The sequence below is a fragment of the Polypterus senegalus genome, chromosome 2 (assembly GCF_016835505.1).
Source record: "Polypterus senegalus isolate Bchr_013 chromosome 2, ASM1683550v1, whole genome shotgun sequence".
Taxonomy (NCBI): Eukaryota; Metazoa; Chordata; class Cladistia; order Polypteriformes; family Polypteridae; genus Polypterus; species Polypterus senegalus.
Window position 1 is genome coordinate 51,444,183 of NC_053155.1, and position 20,144 is coordinate 51,464,326.

The window sequence follows — 20,144 nt, forward strand, 5'->3', positions numbered from 1 at the left end:
CTCCTCTCCTCTCCTCCGTCTGTTTCTTTCCTTTTCTTTTCTCCACTGCTCAGGCTCTAGCTGTGAGCTCCCACCGACAAGCTGTAGTCTGTGTGTTTACAGCCCAAAGCCTGGGGCAGTGGGGAGCCGTGAGGCCAGACTCATTGCCTGCATGTCAGGAGAGTTAGGGAGTCTCACATTCTGAAGGAGACGGAGGGAGGGAATGAGAGAGGAGAGGTGGAGAGGGGAAGGGAGGTGGGGGGGTTGGGGGGTGTGCTGGGGAGGCTGTCTTGTTTGTGGCTTGTCAGCAATTGCTTGAGACAAGCTTCCCTTCCATGTGTGAAAGCTGCTTGGCATGAATGCCGGGCCATACCAAGTGGAGCAGTGCTGGGAGGGGGAAGCGCAAGAAAAACGGATCAGACCAGACCAGACAATAGGCCCCTCAAGTGTTCCCCCCAAGTTGCTTTGATGTTGTCCTAGTGTCTTGATGCTAAGGGGGCCAGGGATTGCAGGGAAAAGGGTCTTTGTGTGGATGTGTGCACTTTTTTTTTAACCCCTCAGAAGTAAAAAAAAAAAAAAAAAGAAAAGAAAAACACAAAACAAAACAATATGAGGCTGTAGAATTTTTTGGAGCTGCAACAACAGCCACCAAAAAGGTAAGGGGCTTGTATGCATTTCTTCATTGCTGCTATATTGGTGGGCTAATTCAGGAGTTGGATTGCTTGAATGTGCTGTGCTTATTGCTGCTAGTGCTGGCCATGGGGCTCCTTAGAAAGCGCTCAGACACTTTTCCAGGGATTATTATTATTATCTTTTTTTGCTGTCTGTTGTTGAAAACTCTCAGCAGAACCTGAGAATGGGATGGCCTCCTTTTCGTTAGGACCCTCATGGATTTCTTTTTTACCAATGAGGGGGGCGGTTGTGTTGGGGGGGTGGGGGTGGATTTGGCCGCTGTGCTGATTTGAATGTTTGTGTTCATGTGTGTCTATAGAGATTGAAGATAATGGGGCCCTTGCAGGCCTTTCATTTTTTCTACATTTTATTTTATTTGGCAAGGGGTGAGGGTGTGCATGTGTGTGTGTGTGTCTGTGTGTATTCTAGTACTGGAGCCGTTAAATAAAGCTGCAGTGATTGCACTGTTTGGGAGATCCTGGTTGTGGAGACCTGTTTTTAGTTTTGTTTTTTTATTGTAACCTTTTCTCCTGTCAAGTGTCAAGAGTCTGTCAGTCTCATTCAGCCCACGAGTGGAGAAATTAAAGTGACCTTTTTGGAGGAGAGATGCTCCAAGTCATCTCCATGCATTATGCAGGACAAATCACAGCAATGGTGGCAGTGATGCTATATGAAATTGAATTTGGGCTTGTAGGGGCAGAGAGAGGTGTTTGTTTTGTCAGGTAAAATTGTGCGGACATGATTGTCAGTCACCTAAGCTCTTAAACTAAGGGGAATTTCAATTGATCTATTGATTTCTGAGATGTTGTGCTATTTAGCAATGGTGAAACGCACACATGCTGCAAATCTGTGTTTTTTTTTTTACACTTTGTTTACAACTTATGAAGAAAGCAGGCTTGGAGTGTAATGCAGTTTGGAGATGAAAACAGAAAATGAGGAGCACTAAAAGGCTATTATCGAAAACAGTTTGTTTAGTGTGTTTCCCAGTGGACTCAAAATAAAACGGCACCAGGGCTGGAACTGTAAGCAGATAAAGTTTTGAATGTTTCACACCTTCTGAATGCAATCATTATATGTTGAGATACACTTTAGAATTCAAAAGAAATTTATTCACCTTACACCATCTGCAGTACTCACAAAGTCAGAGAATACATATAGTTTGCAAATAAAATCTGAAGAGTGTTCTAAAATTAAAAAGCCACCGCTTCTACGTGTAGAACTCATGTTTCTTTGTGGCAGGTGCCTACTGGCTGAGTGCAATTAACAAAACTGCCAGATCTGTGCCATTCTGTCATGTCTGTTTAATATCTTGAAATGATACACCATGAGAGTCTATCAGTGGTCCACAAGAATGGGAAGACTGGTTTGAAACTAATGCTTAAACAGAAGATTTATTAATCATTTTTTTAATTACACAAGTGTATGAAAAGAAAACTTTTACTCTTTAAATTGAAGTAAGGTATCTAATAATGTTAATACTAAGGAAAATATAAAAAATATGCATTGGCATACATATACTTATGTGTACACATTAATAAGCAATTATGGTATGAATAAGTTTGAATAAAAAAAAATAAATTAAAGCACATACTGTATATGAGGTTTTTGATGAAATTAATGAGACTGACTGAAACAACAAAAGAGACATAACCAATGTGCTGATGGAACTGATAAAAGATAGTTTCCAAAAATGTTTCTAGGTGAGGAATGACAAACATAATAATTTTTATAATAAAATCATCTATCTATCTATCTATCTATCTATCTATCTATCTATCTATCTATCTATCTATCTATCTATCTATCTGTCTATCTACTTGCCTGTCTGTCTCGCTTTAACTTATATAATGCCTTTTACCATATCTATCTGTCTGAACTGTTGAACATAAGAGTTGTCAGTTTAACTGTCACTCAGTCTCTTTGGTCCTCAAAGACACTGCTAGTTCCTCACAGAAGGAGCAACAGGGTAGCAATTGAAACACTTCATTTTGCAGCTTGCTTTGAATAGAATAGGTAGCCACCTGAATAAATGTGAATATAAATGTAATCTCTCTATAACAAATGTAATAAAATTCTATTCCATTAAATTGCGTACAAATGTGTGCTGTATACTGCATTATACACAGAAATATTAGCAAATAATTCTTAATAGCAATCTAATATAATATAATATAATATTAGGTTAAGAAAATAGTTAGATGGATATACTGTAATATCTAAATATGCACACCTATACTTTGTGGCCTATAGTTTAAGACAGCAAGACAGTATGTTACATTCTCTTAATCTATTGTGTTTTGGTCAATTCGGTTATCTGTTACTAAAGATAGGGAGGCCTGGTCAGTCCAACTTGCCTTGTGGCAACTGTGACCATCACCAGGAAATCTGGACAGGAAATAACAGAAGGAAAATATACATAGAGAGAATAGAGAATATACATATATAAATATACATATAAAATCACATATATGAAGGATGTACTGTATCTGTGCCAAAATAAAACTTTGCATTCCAGGAATAGTTGAATATCTTCTAACTAATTAATTACAGAATACTGTATAAATAACAATAAAGAGCCATTTCAAAAAGTATACTCTGCATATTGGTGGCTGAACAGTATATAGACGTAGTACAAATAATGAGCCTCCACCAGCATAAAAGTCTCTTTTCTATTGGCAAATAGCAGGTCAAGTCTTAGAACCTCTGACACACAATTTTACTCTCACACTGCTGTAATTCTTCCTCTGCCTCTCAGTTTCCCTCCTCATTCAGTAAACGTCTGGTGCTCGTTGCCAGTTGGCTGGACTTTATTGCTTGTTAAACTCCCTCTTGCCACTTGCAGACATCGTGCTTTGCTGCTCTAGGCCACCTCCCGACCTGCTGGCTCATTACTGATCTTGAATTCAGTGGTCGGCATCTCAACTATAGCCCTACAGTTCAAGCCAGAAGACATATTTTTCTATCTTTCTGACAGTATTGCACTTTTCTTATTAATTTTATCATACAAGCTGGCTGGTAACAGATTAAAAGAAGTAGTGAGGTTCAATAAACTTAACCTGAGAAGTTATTGCTTAGGTCAACTTTACATATTCCAAACACAAAAGGAAAAACACCAATTTGATTGTTGGAGTCTATCAAATTTTATAACTTCCCATTTGGTAAAGAGTACAGCATTATTTTTGGTATTATACAGCACAAGTATACATTATACAGAACAGTACATTAAATACTGCACATTGAAATCATTATTAGGTTCATTCTACTGCGGTGGGCTGGCACCCTGCCCATGGATTTGTTCCTGCCTTACACCCTGTGCTGGCTGGGATTGGCTCCAGCAGATCCCCGTGACCCTGTGTTAGGATATAGTGGGTTGGAAAATGGATGGATGGATAACCAGACCTACTTAATCCGATTTAGAGTCACGGCATATTCATGCACATATTACACTGAATGCAAATAAAGTGAATACCCTGCCCACAAAGGTGAAATTGACCTGCATTATACTTTTAAAAACAATCGTTTAACATCTTGAAAAGCTGACCATAACCATCAAAACTTGATAACTTCTATCATACTTCCTGTCTTTTAAATGCAAATTTTTAATGATAAGGGAACTATGGGCACAGAGAAGAACTCTAGGCCTCGGGGATTAACCATTAATTTAGTCATTATTCTGAATTGCAAAATTCATTGTGGGCACTCTATTAAAGTGTCATCAGATGCAACATAGAGTTTTTCAAAAAGTTAAATTCTGAATTAGACTATGCCACCCTAATATGGGGTGTTCATAAGAGATGGTTTACTCCATGAGGTAGAAGTACACAATAAACAAGAAGAATTGAGTCAAATATTTGAAAATGTAAAATGTGTGCTTTAGTTTAAATGTTAGAGCATAAATATTCTGGATTGTAATAGGAATTTGTCAATTTCATCCTCTGATAGTGGTCCATGCAGGACTAGTAAAGGGTCAAAAATCTAAAATAACATCATATTCATATTTACTGACCTTGAGGTAGTTTAAAACGATACTCCACATGATCCACAGGTTTGAAGTTTGTCATTTTTAACCTCCTGTAAGTGGCTGTTACAGGGCTTGGACCACTGGTAAAGAATTAAATATCAAAAATATTATCATGTTCATGATCAGCAACCTGTAAATTCCATTAAAGAACACTCCACAAGGCTATATTACTGATGCCAATTTCTTTGAGTTTTTGAATAAAGGAGTAACCACTCATATTTATTTGGGGGGCAAACCCTGGGGTTGTCTGATGTGTCATGCATAACTTCAAGTGCTTCTGGTCTGTTTTGCTGAAGCCACATATTGGTTTACTCTTTATGAGAAGAGTGTAGTTTCCTGCACATGGTCCAAAATGGCTTAAAAGTAAATAATAAAAATAAAAGGAAACCCCAAAAAGCTCCATGTCTTGTAAATCTAGACATTAAGGTGATGAGGGGTTTGTCATGTCTTTGGACATTAAGCAAATGACTCTTCACACACTTAGTAGAGAAACTTAGAAGAAAATCACATTTTGCATTTGCTTGCTTTGACTTTTAATTTAGTTTTGCTCTCTTTCCAGAAAGTTTGTCCAACCAAATTTAACCAAGTCTGCTTTTTACTATGAGTTCTGCCTAATTTCTCCAAGTTTTAGCCACTAAAATAACCTGTTGCTCAATAAGTCTTTCTTTTATTGAACAGACTTACTCATTGGTGTTTACCATTTAAGTAAAAGGAATGTTCTATACAAAATTGACATTACTGTCACATTGTTTTGTTAGGAGACAATATGAACTTAAGACAGAATCAGTAAATCCATTAGAGCCTCATAGGTGGCTGCATAGGGTGTTGTCATTTGAGGGGCACCATTTATGAAAGTTACAGACCTTAACGGTGGGTCCTAACCACTCGGATGATACTGATTGAGTGCTGTTACCTGCTGGATGTTTAAAAAAGTAAGTGTGCACTCTCTGTACAGCAACAGGTGGGCCTTACTTAAAGTCTGCTGTATACAACAACAACATTTATTTATATAGCACATTTTCATACAAAAAGTAGCTCAAAGTGCTTTACATAAGGAAGAATAGAAAAATAAAAGACACAGTAAGAAAATAAAATAAGTCAACATTAATTAACATAGAATAAGAGTAAGGTCCAATGGCCAGGGAGGATAGAAAAAACAACAAAAAACTCCGGACGGCTGGAGAAAAAAATAAAATCTGTAGGGATTCCAGACCATGAGACTGCCCAGTCCCCTCTGGGCATTCTACCTAACATAAATGAAACAGTCCTCTTTGGATTTAGGGTTCTCATGGAAGGACTTGATGATGATGGCCACGTAGACTTCTGCCTTTTAATCCATCCATCATTGTTTGGAGCATCATGATGCTTTGAGTAGGTGGTGGTGGCGCAGGTCACCACCACAAAGAAACCGAAGAGAGAGTATCAGGATTAAGTTAAAATGAAGTTATGAAAAGGCCATGTTAAAGTATATATACGCAAAAGAGCATCATTTGTGCTACCGAAGGGATGCGCACTCCAGACACCTAGGGGGACTCCTACTCCCTCAGGCCCAGCTACCTGCTATGGACAACAAGGAGCAACATCCATCCACCCCATCCAGGGCTTTTTTTTTAAATAATCCTGAAAGCAGTTGTTGAAAAGACAGGATGCTTTGACTTTGAAACAATTCACAATGAATACAATTAAAACAAGTGGAATACAGAACTTGCAGGTGCATCCTTCTCTTAAATAGTTTATCAGCTTTTCGCAATGTTTGAAGAACCTTCACTTAAACATTCATTTGCTCATACAAAGCCATGTGTTCACCACTTCCTTTAAGTAAAGCTTACCAGAGGAAAGACAGTGTTTTTGAAGGTTCTAGATAAATTATAATCCAAAGAAACAAGACCAAGACCACATGGTGAATGTTCTACGATAGATGAGAATGTGTTTCAAGAAAAAGACCAGCAATGTAGTTGAGTGGATATCTTTATGCAATAATGGTTTCATATGGGAAAGGATATTAAACCTCTTTAGTCCTGAGCACAGAAGGCTGAGTGGGGTCTTCACAATTCTCAAATGTGTCATTAAAGTTAATCCAGCGAAGTTGAATAGTGAATCACTTACTCAAGGACATTAGGGCAAGTGGAAATTAACTGGAACAGCAGATAAAACAGAATCCAGGAAGAGGTTCTTCACACAAAGGTTCATGGGAACATGGGAATCGTAGACAAGGTGCCAAATCAAGGAGTTAAACTGGAAACATGACCATGTTTAAAATGTACTTGAATGACATTTTGAATCAACTTAGATATTAACTAACCAAATGAGCTTGACGGCCCAAATGTTTTGTCATACTATACATGTTCTTCTGTTATTATAAGTGTACCGGATTATTTTGTCCCTTCCATTCTGATGACACTGAAGGAATAGTTCCCATATATTGCCAAAACGTGAGACCACAACTGCCTGATGCTTTTCATTGCTGATGATTATCCTTCTACTGTTAGAAAAGTTGGTACATGACATTGCTTCTCATACACTCTGTAGTTAGTTCATATCAAAAAAGATATGAAATAGGTGAATAAAATTATATTGAGACAATTTAGAGCTGGAAAAAATGCAAATAAACAGTAAAAGAACACAAAAGCCCCACCAAGCTGGAGACCAGAACTAAGTACCAAACTCATTTTTGTAGAGCTTACTGGGATTTGCACCAGTAGACCCCCATGACCCTGTATTTAGGATATAGCAGGCTGGATAATGGATGGATGTGCTAACCATATAATATGTGTTTTTAGCAGGATTATTCTAGGAACCAAAAATTGATTAGGCAGTAAAGATCATGTTTCACTAATAAGAAATCAACAAGACCCAACAAATGCACTTGATCAAATACAATGAATTTGATATTATTTATCTTGAACTTCAGAAAGATTTTAAGTTATGTTGTAAATAATTAAGCCTTGACACAAAAAGAGGTTTGAGGGGAGCCTCCTGTATACTTGGAAATTGGCTGGTAAAGCAAAATGGTTACAAAAAAATGGTCTTTACAGACAAGAGTCCAAAACAGAACTGAGGTTTGTTACGGACATGGTGGGTTTTGAAGATGGAAGGAGGAAGTAATGTCTTCAGGGGTAGAACTGGAAGTGACGTTCAAGGGCCCAAGTGAAATTTCCTACATTTAGTCTGTGGGGGAAAAAAGAGAAAGGGTCAGTGCACTCTGCCACCGCCTGGTCTGACCAGGAATTACCTTATTTTGAGCCCTTTAGCTGCCACCCATGTGCACGTGTGTAACAGTTACTACATGTGAGATTTGAGATAAAACTAAAAGAAGTGTGTGAGAAGAGGTCAGTCATCGTCCAACCTGCTATATCCTAACACAGGGTCACGGGGGTCTGCTGGAGCCAATACCAGCCAACACAGGGTGCAAAACAGGAACAAACCCCAGGCAGGGCGCCAGCCCACCGCAGGTGAGAAGAGGTGCAGTGTGTAAATACGTGCAAAATTGGCAAAGGGTTATGGAGGAGGAACTTTTTCAGAATTTGGCGAAATTGAAGTTGTGTCCATCAGAGATGAGTTGCTACTCTTTTTAATATAAATACATGGATAAGAATATACTGAAAATAACAAGCTTCTTGCTTTTGCAGATGATGCCAGGAAAAGTGGAAGGGAAACAATCTTGAATGAGTGAAATCATTCCTAAATAAAATACAGGCTTGGGCAGATTTGTGGCAGATGGTAATATATTTTATTAATTCACCGGTATTACACATACTTCACAAGCAAAATGCTGGCTTTGAAGATTCAATGAAAGGTTTAACACTTTGAAAGTACATGAGAAGGACCATTAATGAAAAAAAAAACAGGATTTCTGTCTATAAATTGGGTGGTAGACCTGTGCTTACAGTCACATCCTGTTGCCTACTTCCCCTTTTTTCCTGATAACCATTTTTTATCAATCTTCTATTCATGTTTAAAAATTCCAGCAATCTGTAGCAGCAATCTGCTAGTACTTCACGATAACAGAAGAAAATGTATTAGTGGCTTTAGCCATACTCCAGATCTGCCTGCCTCACCAAAACTTCCCAACTTGACTAGGAAGTCCTGTTGTAAGTTAATATAAAGAAAGTAATGACTGGTCACTGCAATATTGTAAGCCCCACAAAACTCTACCCCCAAAAGGTAAGCTTAAGGACTAAAGAAGAGAGTCCACAGAACAGTTCAACATTCTTCTTCATCTTCTGTCACTTTATGAACTTTTCCCCAGGCATTTGTTACAAGAAATGATCCCTCATTTTCTAGTTGGTTCTGTACAAGTGCCAAAGGAGATTTCCTCGATTTCCTTGAATGTTTCCCACTGTGGAATGGTATCCCATCTGGGATTTGTTCCTGCCTTATCCCAGTCCAAACCCCACTTGCTTAAATTTTGTATAACTACTTCATAAAATGGATGAATATATAGTGTACATAAAGGCTGAAAGGATAAGAGAATTTTAACAACAGGAAGATGCATTTCATTTTGAAATTGAATTGAAATAATTATGATCTCAGACTGAATGGCTGAATTGGAATGGCTGGGATAAAGAAATGAATGGATGAATATTTAATACCTTGCAACTCTGAATTGCATTAAACAGGTGTGAAAATTGATCATTTTAAAATGTATTTAAAGAATATCTACCAATACATATTAGAACATTAGAACACTCTAGACGAGAACAGGCCATTCAGCCCAACAAAGCTCACCAGTCCTACCCACTTATTACCTCCAAGAGAACATCAAGTCGAGTTTTGAAAGTCCCTAACGTCTTACTGTCTACCACACTACTTGGTAGCTTATTCCAAATGTCTATCGTTCTTTGTGTAAAGAAGAACTTCCTAATGTTTGTGCGAAATTTTCCCTTAACAAGTTTCCAACTGTGTCCCCGTGTTCTTGATGAACTCATTTTAAAATAACAGTCTCGATCCACTGTACTAATTCCCTTCATAATTTTAAACACTTCAATCATGTCACCTCTTAATCTTCTTTTGCCTAAACTGTAAAGGCTCAGCTCTTTTAATCTTTCCTCATAATTCAACACCTGTAGCCCTGGAATCAGCCTAGTCGCTCTTCTGTGGACCTTTTTTAGTGCTGCTATGTCCTTTTTGTAGCCTGGAGACCAAAACTGCACACAGTACTCAAGATGAGGCCTCACCAGTGCATTATAAAGATTGAGCATAACCTTCTTGGATTTGTACTCCAAACATCTTGCAATATATCCTAACATTCTGTTAGCCTTCTTAATGGCTTCTGAACACTGTCGGGAAATTAATAGCGTAGAGTCCACTATGACTCCTAAATCCTTCTCATAAGGTGTACTCTCGATTTTCCCACCAGCCATTGTGTATTCAATATGTAACATTTTTACTTCCTATGTGTAATACTTTACATTTGCTGATATTAAATTTCATCTGCCACAAATCTGCCCAGGCCTGTATGCTATCCAAGTCCTTCTGTAATGATATAATGGATTCCAATTTATCTGCTAATCCACCTATCTTGGTATCATCTGCAAACTTAACCAGCTTGTTACTTATATTCCTATCTAAATCATTTATATATATTAAAATTAGCAGCGGCCCTAGAGCTGACCCCTGTGGAACAACACTCTTAACATCGGCCAGTTCTGATGAGGTTCCTCACACCATCACCCTCTGCTTCCTGTGTCTGAGCCAATTCTGCACCCATCTAAAAACATCACCGTGAACTCCCACTTCTTTTAATTTTATGCCCAACCTCTCATGTGGCACCTTATCAAATGCTTTCTGAAAGTCCAGATAAATAATATCATAAGCTCCACTTTAATCATATCCTTTTGTTGTCTCCTCATAGAATTCCAGAATGTTAGTAAAACATGACCTCCCTCTTCTGAACCCATGCTGACTGTTCAGAATAACTCCTGTCCTTGCCATGTTTTGCTCAGTCTTATCCTTAATAATTCCTTCCATTAATTTTCCTGTGATGCATGTTAAGCTTACTGGCCTATAGTTGCTTGGATTTGCCCTGTCACCCTTTTTATATAATGGGATGATATTTGCCATTTTCCAGTCCTCCAGAATCTCTCCAGTGCACAGTGACTTCCTAAAAATACATGTCAAGGGTTTATATATGTACTCACTAGCCTCCTTAAGAACACGAGGATACATATTATCTGGTCCTGGTGATTTGTTTGATTTCATCTTATTTAATCTGAGCAGCACTTCTCCCTCTACAATTTCCAAATCCCTCAGTACCTCCTTAGTAGTCGTGTTTACCTCTGAGAGGTTATCCACTTGCTCACTTGTAAACACCTCAGAAAAATGTTATTTAGGGCATCTGGTATTTCACTGTGTGTGTCTTTTAATTCCCCTTTACTATTCCTGATGCACTTGACCCCCTCCTTGACTGCTCTTTTACTACTTAAATTCTGAAAGAATCTCTTAGGGTCTTCTTTCGCCTTATCTGCTATATTCCTCTCCAACTGTCTTTTAGCCTCCCTGATATCCTTCCTAATGGTTGCCCTCATGTTTTCATATGCTCTACGATTCACTTTGCAGTCATTAGTCTTATATGCCTTATAAAGCAGTTGTTTCCTTTGCAACTTCTTTTTTAAATCTTTATTAATCCACCGTGGAGTTTTTTTAGTTTCCTATTATTTCCAAATTTAGGTATGTATCTGTCCTGCATTACATGTGAAACATTTTTAAACCTGTTCCACTGCTCCTCGACTGTCTCCACATTTAAAAGCTTATCCCAGTGTATCCTACTTAGACTTTGTCACATCTGCTCAAAATTAGCCCTACTAAAGTTTAGCTTAACAATTTTAGTCTTTGCATCTGCACTCTTACAAAATACTGAGAATTGTATTACATTATGGTCACTTGACCCTAGCGGTTCAATCATCTCTACACCCTCAATTCTAACCTGATAATTACAAAATACTAAATCCAGACAGGCTTCACCCTGTGTTGGTGCTTTAACATGCTGTGTTGAAAAAACAGTCACTGATTACTTCTAAAAACTCCTGGGGCCTCATGTATAAGCACTGCGTACGCACAGAAATGCTCTGTAAGAAAATTTCCACGTTCAAATTGCGATGTATAAAACCTACACTTGGCGTAAAGCCACACATTTTTCCACGGTACCTCATACCCCGTCGTATGCAAGTTCTCCGCTCAGTTTTGCCAACTGGCGGCACACAGCGTCAAAGCAGTGCTACTGTTCCTGTGTGGTTATTCTTTCTTTTCCTGATGCAGCTTTATAAATACACTGAAATTAACCACATATTGTTTATTGGTGTAATGCATCTGATTGTAATTAACCTCTAACAATATAATGGTCCAGGGAATAGCCATAGTATTCTAAATACCATGACTGCTTTAGCGTTGTTACTTTCACTGCACCTTCTTGTTCTTCTTTCAGTTGCTCCCATTAGGGGTTGCCACAGTGGATACTCTTTTTCCATATTACTCTCACAGCACCACTCGGAGTATTTTTATCACTGTATCTGAGTGGAGTATCACAGCAGCAGTTGATCGGAAAGAGAATTATCGGTATACAGCATCAAGCACACACTACCTCAGCCACGGCAAAACGTTTCAAAGCCTTTCCTGTACGGACCTCGCGGTTCAGAAACAATTTTATCCCAAGAACTATAAGCGCACTCAATCAATTGCTCCTTGTAGAACTGTTTGTACTTATAAGTACAATTACCTCTCTGTAAACTTGCACTACAGTTATAATACTGCACAACCTGCGCCACTTTATAAAGTGCGTATTTACATATGATGACGATATCATTTTTAAGATGAAATGCAGCAAAATGTGTTGATTATATTATACAGATAAAACTTTAACTTCATTTAAATAATCTGTATTGTTAATAATTAAACATGTGAGGACACGGTGCCGCAGCGCTAGCAAGTTCATGTATTGTTCCTGCCTTGCGCTGTATATTGGCTGAGGCTGGCGCGACACTGGAAGGATAGATGGATAGAATAATTAAACACGTACTATGAAGATATTTCAATGTTCCTTAAAAGTTTTGAAGAATCGTCGTTGTAAGCATACAGATGGCTTAACGTCTATTACAGAGCTGATTGTGTGACGATTGGGTATTTGGGGAAAGAAAAGTAACGTTTCGTATAGTGATTCACATACATTCACATTTAACATGCTACTTTAGTTACGATGGGATTTGAGAAACTAGTAAATTAAATGATTTTAAGATGAAGTTTATGATTTTCTGCTTTAATGACAAAATAAACTACGTGATTAAAGTGGAAATTTTGAGATTAAAGTTGACATTTTGTGCTTTTTTCCCCACTGTGTGCCTATTTTTTTTTGTCTGTACCCTAATAAGCTTTCATATGACACTCAGACGGTGGGCTATGACTCGCCTTTTCACGGCAACTTTGATATGTGACTTCTTTTTTATTTTGGCACCGTGCGACTTTGTGAACTTGAGCTTTCGAGTTTCTCTGACACGCTCTGTCACTCAATCAACTTCCTTTTGTTGATTATACCACTGTTTAAATCAACAAATAGTATGTTTTTCCTTTGCCTCCACTTGGTATTCGCTGAAATCCCCTGTGCTTTTTCCATTGTCTTTTCACAGAACGCTGAGCTTAAAGGCTGTTAATATTGATTTGCATATTCAAAGAGGCATAATTCTGAGCTTAAAGGCTGTTAATATTGATTTGCATATTCAAAGAGGCATAATTCTGGGAGGAGTTGGGGTGGGACAGCACGCGCGTGCATGAGCGTTACTTTTCATGCTGACTGGGATTTATGTAGCGGAAGAGCGTAGAAGTTGGAGTACGCACAAATTCCTGCATCTGGATTTTTCTGTGCATAAGCACATTTTCGGCTTTTGTGCTTACGTCATGCTATAGTGTGAATTTTATGCACGCCGTTATGCATGAAGCCCCTGCTCTTGTACTCCTCCATCTGCAAGGTTATCCCAGTTAATATCTGGATAGTTAAAAGTCCACCATGACTATAATATCTCCCTGTAAACTTGCCTTTTTGATATTACTAAAAAGGTGTGTGTTGAAATTACTGTCTGAATTGGGAGGTCTATAACACACTCCTAAAATAAGATCAGTTTTCCTAATGTTTTCCAGGCGAAGCCACATGTCCTCACTAAGATGGGGCTTATCATCCAACTGAAGCGGTCTTACATTTAAACCCTGTTTGGCATAAACAGCAACCCCACCTCCTTTTCTGTTCTGTCTATCCTTCCTAAAAAATGTGTATCCCCTCTATGTTACACTCATCCCCATCTTTGTTATTTAGCCAGGTTTCCGTTATTGCTATAATATCATAAATATGCTCTGCTACATACAACTCCAACTAACTTACCTTATTTTACATAAAAAAAAGGAAATTTTGTAACTGGGTAGTTAAATTTGTAATATTTTTGAATACAAGTGAAATGAAATTACAGGTGATATTTTGTAATATTTCCTCATAGTCATCTTTAGTTTGTCGTAATGTTCATTCATTGGCCTGTCTCCATACTTTGTGTTTTGAAATGGTAAATCATTGCCATCCACTTAATGTGTTTTGTCATGCGTGGTATGATGGGAAACCTGAGCCTGTCACAGAAATACTGAACGAAAGGCCAGTCCATCAGGGCTCATGCATGACGCTCTGATGTTCCCTCTAATTTTACATCATTTGACCCATTGACATGTGTCTCAGTTGAGTAAGGCAATTGAAGAATCCCACATCAACATGGGGAATCCATGCAAGGCCAATGCAGAAGTCACACTGCCATGAAGACCCACCGAGATCCAAGCTGAGTACTGTATCTCAAAGCCATTTTATAGTACATTTTATAATGAGTGCCATCACAAATCAACTTGCATTAACAACACAAGTAGCCCAGGAGAGTTTATTGTCCACTGGCTTCCTATGACCTGATAAAGCGCTTGTTGTGGAAGGCAATATAATTAATCTGACTATCATTATGTAGTTTTCAATGCATGTCAGAAACTTTTCAAACTATTTTATTTATTTTATAAAATCATAAAACTTCCTTATATTACATGATGTAACATAACATTCTCAAGCATGGAGATCTGTGACCTATCCTGGAACCATCAAGCACAAAGAAGGACACCGGCTCACATCCAGCTGCTGAGGGATCCAGGGGAGTTTGAGAATGTGCCAGTCCAAGGCAATGCCAGCTCCTAATCTTTTATGGTTAATTTCATTTGCTAAATAAATTATTTTCCTGTTCACTGTAAAAATGCCAAAGGGGCATATAACAAATCCCTTAAATGCTTTAGGACAGACAGAATATTTTTTTATTTCTTCTAAGGAGATGACCACAGCACCTCCAAATACAATACCATCAAACTCTATTCATCAATGTGTGACATGGGCTATATCCATAATAATAAGAGTTGTAAAGTAAATGGCTCAGAAAGCACACATAAATCAGATGTAAGTGACACTAAATTGCTGGAACAAGGGGTTGTGCTTCTCATTTTCCAATTTATGCTACTAGGTGACTGGTTTGCATGGCAGTCCAATTTAAAGGTAAAACATGTTCCTAACCCTTAAAAATACTGTGAGGAGGAGATTACAGTATTTCAGTGGATGTTTGTTGCACATTAATGAGCTCCCATACATTTTCCATAAGCTTTTTAATACTTAATTAGCCATCATCATTATTTTTTGTCCCTGTAAATGTGTGTGCTTACTAAACTGCTTCATGATGTTGCTGCCTGAGAGGGGTGTTATACAAAAATAAAGAAAATAAAGTCTTAATTTAAATTTGAAACGTTTGGTTTTCCAACCATGTGTCCTTCCTTATTCAACCATACATTTGAAATCTACTTCATCCAGCCCATCTTAGTAAGAACAGACACAACACAGGAACATTTCATGAACAGGTTACCAATCTATGATATGCCATATTTCACCCTTTACTATATACTACGCCAATTTAGAGTAATCTTAATGCTCATCATGTCTGGGATTTATGAGAAAAACCTGAGCAAATAGTGAAAAGCCTACCCAGGCAAAGGAAGAATGTCCAAAATCCAAACAGATGGTGCCTGGACTGGGATATGAACCAAGGACCAGAGGACTGTAAGGCAGAGGCATTAATCATATTGCCACCATTTGCTATATTAGTTTCACTGTATTTCAAGGTCACGGAAAGCCATCAGGGCTGGGTAAATAGTAGAACCTTCTATTAGAGTAATTAAAATTTTAAAATTAAAACCTAGCTCATATTAATAAGTTATGATGTTCATTTGACAACTGTACTTACAGTATACTGTAGTCATAGGGCAGCATGGTGATGCAGTGATTAGTATTTCTTCCCCAGTATTGTGGGTTTGTATCCTCCTCCATGTCATTGTCTCTGTGAATAGATAGATAGATAGATAGATAGATAGATAGATAGATCACTTATCACAAGCCCACATGGTGGGCCTATCTTGAAATGATGCTATCAGTCCGGCACACCACAGAGTAGAAAATCACACTGGACATCAGAGTTATGGAAGTTGTGAAGGATGTCACTTCCCACATTTAAGGAACACCAGTCTCCTAAGGAAAAATAGCCTGCTCTGCCCTTCCAAGGTTCTGGTTCCAAGACCAGCCTGTCATTAGTGTAGACCCCCAAGTACTTGTAGGAGTAAGCCACCTCTACATCTATTCCCTAAATAGTGACCGGACAGAGAGGCTCTTAGGTGTGGCGAAAGTCAATAACCAGTTCCTTGGTGTTGCTGATGTTATGATGCAGACGATTTGCTATGTTCCAAGAAATAAACTTCTCCACCTGACTCCTATACTCCGTCTCCTCCCCTTATCAATACACCCCATGAGTTCAGAATCATCTGAGAATTTCTGCAAATTCCATGACCTGGTATTATATTTATAATCTGAGGTGTACAGAGTAAAGAGAAAAAGAGACAAGCTTGTTCCTTGTGGTGCTCCAGTGTTGCTCACTTCTGTATCAGAATCACAGTCCTTGATTTTGCCTGACAGTCCAATTTCCAGGACACCACAGGCTCATCCACCTGCATATCTCTGAACTTACCCCTTAACAATGATGGCTTGATAATATTGAAGGCTTCAGTTCACTTCAGTTCTCCCTGCAACCATAAACTGGATTTAGTGCCTTCATTAATACCACAACACATGATTAACCGAAGCATGTTAACAATATGAATAAGGTTACTGTCTTAGTGGCTCTTATTCATTTGATTCACCAGGTCGGTGTTTATGATCAAGTAGCAAACCTAGATTTTCAGTGATGTATTTTAGATTCTCTAAACCTTTGATAATCTGTTTTCCTCTCAGTACTATTTAATCTGTATTCTATTATAACAAGAGATGCAGTGTCCTTTGGTCAGGCTGCTACATTTGTGATATAGTTTGGGGTTTTTGCTCATTGATAGTGTGATCTACAAAGGACATTCATTCATTAATTAATTTGTTTGATTGATTGATTAATTTAATTTAGTACATTGATAAATCCAAGACTTGATTAACTGTTTTGTTGTGATTAGAGTCATAAAGAAAAGTAACCAGTTCCACCAGAAAAGAAGGTCCATTTTAAAGAATACTGACACTAGGTCAACTCAGTGCTGCCAGTCAATCTAAAATCATCTCTTTAAACTGTGATTATAAACCAGCATCTCCATGAATTATGCACACAACACACCCTTCATATTACATTCCCAAATCCATCCAATTCACGGTGATGGGCGATCAGAGCCTTTTTTAAACAGCATCAGACACAACACAGGGCAGAAACATTTGAGTGTTCACCACTTATACACAAAACCACATGGAATGAGGGACATTTTAAAATCCCAAATTAAATATAAACACACTGACATGGAGAAAAACATACAAACTCCACACAGACTGATTGTGAGATCATTAAGGTAGCAGCACCAATCACTGTGCCATCATGCTGCCTGTGTGTTTAAATGAAATTCAGGAAAATTTGGTGTGAATAAAAATGTGTATACACTTACACATAAACAACAAACAGAGCACAGACACACCAATGTATAACACACACATACAAACACATGCATACATAATAACTTACACAGACACAAGCACAGCTGACTCATGGAGGCATTCACACACAGCAGCATGTAAAGACCAGAGCTGAAAACTTCACTGACTCAATGACGTTCCCACAAAGTGCTGCTGGTGTGAAATTGAATACGCTCTATACTATACTGCACATTTATTCTTCATGGCTGCTTTAAACTGGAACAAAAAAGTCATCTTTTACTATTGGTAATTAAGAACAAATATGAGTCATGAAATTCTCTTGCAAAATTGAGATCAGATAGAAGCAGGCAACGAGCAGTTATACCTATTTAATAATAAAAGGCTTCAATGCTTTTCTTTAAGCAGCAGACTAATCATTCAGCAGTGTGCCTCAGTCTCAATTGAATTATGTATACAATAAATACTAAGAATTTTAAAATACATTTTGTACAATGTGTATGATGGTCTAGTCAACAGCATTTCTGACTTCAATCTGTTGTCTCTTTTTTTTCACTTGGAGAATGGCTTGTCTTACAATGGATGTACCAGCCAGCAGGAATGTGAAACTATTCTTTTGTGTCAGGCATTATAAACATTACTGTCCTTTTGGAGACATTTGATAAAATGACTCGATACAACATAAAAGCATGCATGCTCATTTGTCAGGTTCCGTAGGCTGTGCCCATTTGATAGTCTCTAACCACCTACGCAGAGGAGCATCAACTTACCCTGCTAGTGGTGGAACTTTATGAAAAGAAGCATGACAAAGGAAAGCAACATGAACCCAGGCTTTTATAAGCAAAGGTGGTCAAAGGCCAGTGATTTCTAGTTTTCTTATAACTATTAAAATGATCTTCCATGTTTCTTACGATAATGCTGTACAGTCCCTGTAGTGGACTTGGGCCTATCCAGGTCTGTTTCTTGGACTCAGTGAGTACATTTACATTTACTTCAGTCACCTGGTTATTCGCACACAGCAACTTTTAAAAAGCCCATGTATACCGGTAAGAGAAATTCAGATATTTGTCTTGGAGAAAATGGGTTAGCACATGTAGATTTCTCTGTGAGTAACCTGGTTATGTGGCCATGTAAACCCTTAAACAGGTCGCAGTTAAGGATTTTGCAGTTTGCGCATGTTCATTGTTGCTCATGTATGACACCACAGCTTTACAGAACATGTACACAATTGTTTTTAAAGTAGGTTTCTGTACACCAAACTGACTGTTGATCAATCGATACTTTCTACAACTACCAAGTCTATAACAAGCAATGGTGACTCACATTTCTAAAAACAGACGTGCACGCGCAGTCACTGGATCCCTACTTATCCATCGCTCAATGTACTGCACAATTTTAAAAGTGAACTTCTTCCAATACTGAAGTTTTCCCTCCATTTATTGTCGGTAAAGTCTTTCAAAACAGCTCCGTCCCAAAAGTATTTGCTTTACACACGCAGCCACAGGAAGAAAACATTTCAGGCATCCAAAAGATAAATATTTGGATGATCGCATTATGCCCTCTCCAAGTTGAAATAATCTGTCTCAATATTTCAGAAATCACTAAATTGATATTGATGAGCGGAACGTACGTTGTTAAGCTTAGCAGAACGATCTCCGGAGACGCGGGCTGCATGCCAGTTTTTGAATTCACGGCGGCCAATGAGTTTGTTAATTCTGTTTTGAGCAATTTAATGACATCGTAGCATTTTGCCACTGCCTCCCACAATGCTGACTTTAGAATACTGTGTTATGTTGATATGGTTTTAATTATTTAAGTTTAAAACAACTTGTACTGCCCAGAAAGTGTCTAAACAGAACTAGAATATAAATAAATTCAGGTTTTACAGTATATCTCTGTCTCCTTTCATTTTTTATATATCTTCACTACTATAACTAATGGGACCAGGGGTTAGTGATGTTGCCTCACACCTCTAGTGCCTTAGACACGGCATTGATTTTGCAAGTTCCCCTTTTGTCTACATGGCATTTTCTTTGAGCTTTTTAGGCAAACGAGTAATTTGTATTCAAAAGTGTGATATGGGATAACCATGGCATCATCTTACATAGTTCCACACTTGTAGCCTGCAGGACTGTTTAGTTTCGGCTGTCTGTGGAATTCTATCATAAAAAGAAATACACCTGATAAACTTCAATTGAGTTTAAATGAATGGTTTAGGACAATTGTACAATTGGTCTGGTCGGCATTTTTCTGTCTTATATTGATACATTCAGTCTGCTAATCACTACTAATACTCACTAGTAATACTTCTTACAAACAGAGAATGTGAGGTTACTTAATGACTTGGGATGTATTTCAAGTTCTCCACACACAATCTTCTATTTGGGCCTCTGGGATCGAACTCATCCAAGCTCTCATGAGTGATCCTAAAGTTATATCTAGGACACTATTCCACATCTAATTAACATTTTATTGGAA

At 38.1% G+C, this 20,144-nt stretch overlaps 1 protein-coding gene across 2 annotated transcripts in view; it reads left to right on the forward strand.

The window, feature by feature from the left end:
* Window positions 1–279: 279 nt before the first annotated feature.
* The window catches only part of bcl9 (BCL9 transcription coactivator), a 522,554-nt gene continuing 502,689 nt past the window's right edge, over window positions 280–20,144 (forward strand). For both annotated transcript variants that reach the window (XM_039743665.1, XM_039743666.1), the window contains exon 1: window positions 280–635. The gene's annotated coding sequence lies outside the window, so the exon portion shown is untranslated. The remainder of the gene's footprint in view (window positions 636–20,144) is intronic.